Source organism: Nematolebias whitei, chromosome 17 (assembly GCF_014905685.2).
Source record: "Nematolebias whitei isolate Nwh7 chromosome 17, NemWhi1, whole genome shotgun sequence".
In the NCBI taxonomy this organism is placed as follows: domain Eukaryota; kingdom Metazoa; phylum Chordata; class Actinopteri; order Cyprinodontiformes; family Rivulidae; genus Nematolebias; species Nematolebias whitei.
This window is the reverse complement of record NC_056514.1, coordinates 1,741,619-1,744,089: the sequence shown is the minus strand read 5'-3', so window position 1 is coordinate 1,744,089 and position 2,471 is coordinate 1,741,619.

The window sequence follows — 2,471 nt, the reverse complement described above, 5'->3', positions numbered from 1 at the left end:
ATTTTTTTTTTCTGTAGACAATGCTGAAAACAAGTCCCGACAAAAGGTCAGCACTACAAATCTTTTTCACCATTTAAAACAGCGCAACAAGTTGTAAGCTGCTGCTCTGACTGTTTTCAGCCTCCTTCCCTGAGACAAACCACAGGTCAAAACGCATTTAGCCGTGCTGCGCCTTATGAGAGCAACAGTGAGAGGTAGCAACACATTAATAAATCAGCAGCTTATCATATCGAAGATACAGCGCTTAGCAGCTAACAGACGGCTAAAGTTAGAAGTCTTGTTAGCCACTAAGGACCGTGTCTTTAGTGATATGATAAGCTGCTGCTTTATTATTGTGGCGCTACCCCTCACTGTAAGAATTAAAAATCTGTGTACAGTAGTTCTTCTTTATCTGCCCATACAACTTCATGTGGCCCCTCCTTCTCCCTCATGTGTTGCTTCACACAAGCTTAATAACGTCATGAAGGCGGTGCAGCTGAAGAGGAATATTATTTAATATATGTAAATAGTTTATTTTTTTAGACATTTATTTTGTACTTACAGCTGTTTGTTAATAAATATGCCTGTGTGACAAATGGGACAAAGCTTTGACTCAGAAATATATTTTTGTTATTACTTTATCGAAAGAAAAATATTAATTCATTCAGCCTTTATTTCTACAGGTTAGTCTCATTGAGCCTCAAGGACTCATTTACAACAGAGACCTGTTTTTAACAAAGAGTGATGACAACCATAGACAATCATAAAATAAAGCATATAAATTGAAAAAATAAATGAAAGAAAATGATATTCATTCATTAAACCATTATTTACACAGGTTTTAAAAAAACGAAACAAAAACAGCTACATTGTAAAATGGTGTAAAATACTAAAAAGAGGAACATGTCTGTGTTGGTTTTGCCATGAACTTAGCAGATGTTGGAATATCGAGATATATATCGTATATTGCGATTTACCTTAAAAGTATTGAGACATTAATTTTGGTTCATATCGCCCACCCCTAACTGCAAGTATGGTGGTGGAGAGATGATGACTTGAGCTTATTTTGCTGACCAAGACCTGTGTACCTTGCAGCCACTGAGTCGGCCATGAATTCCTCTGAATACTAACATATTCTATATTCTAGAGTCAAACATGAGGCCATCTATCCAAACTGGGTCATACAACAAGATAATGATTCTCAACACAGCAACTTGGCTGAAAACAAAAGGCATGAAGGTTTTGCAATGGTCCAGTGAAAGCCCAGACCTCAATCTGTGTTGGGAGCTGTGCATAATTTTTTTTTAAATAAAACTTAAACTCCTCCACAATGACGTGAAGACTAATAAGGTCATTAGAGCTGGGCGATATATCGATTTTTTTTTAAATATCAATAATATTGGATTCACGATATAAAATGAGACTATATTGATATAAAACAATATAGTCTTATACTCTACTTAGTTATAACTGCCAGTTTTTCCTCCCAGTCTGCACCTTCATGCCACCCCTCCTTCTTTCCCTCACTGAATAATGAACTAGAATAATCACTGTGAAAAACCACATCATGTTGCTGCTGATCTGTTTCATGTTGCTGCTGATCTGTTTCAATGTTGATGTGTTCATGCGTGCACATCTGCTCACAGACTCATGTTCATGTTTGTGGTGATGTTCAATGTTTTATGTTATGAGTGCTTAGTGTATATTTAGTTGATGTTTTTCTTAGTTCATATCTTAGATGTTATTACTGTTTTTCTTAGACATTTTATTGTTGGATGTAACTGGGACCCTGTGGACATAGTTTCGCTCCACCACATGTACCACATGAGGTGCGAATGACAATAAAGAAACTCTGACTCTGAATACAAACCTTCCCCGCCGCTTCATAAGTGAATTTTCTGACTTTCTGTCTGGAATACTGCTAAATTACGACAGGGTCTTGATTCTGGGAGACTTTAATGTACATGTTTGCTGTTCTGACAAGCCTTTGGTGCAGGAGTTTCTAAATCTGCTACAATCTTTCAACCTTGTGCAAAATGTTGTTGGTCCAACTCATCAACAGGGCCATACACTTGATTTAGTTCTGTCTCACGGTTTATCTGTGGTTAATCTGGAAATTGGGGATGCTCTTGTTTCAGATCACAAACCCATTTCATTCCAAACCTCTGTTATTCATGAGTCTAAATCCCTCGCTCCAGCCAAGAGTTGTCAGATATTTAACTCTTCAACCGCTGCTCTTTTTTCCTCTGCATTCATTACTGATGCTGCTTCAGTCCCTGAAACCTCTGCCTGTATTAGTACGCAGGAGCTGCTCAAACTTCCCTTCCTGGAGAAAATAGTTTTCATTCAATTAAACAAGTTTTTGAATGAGAACAGAAACTTCGAGATTTTTCAATCTGGTTTTAAACAACTCCACAGCACAGAAACAACATTAGTAAGTCCAAAAAAGTTAAATCTGGTCCTCTGGACATTCAAAAAAAAAAAAAAACAAA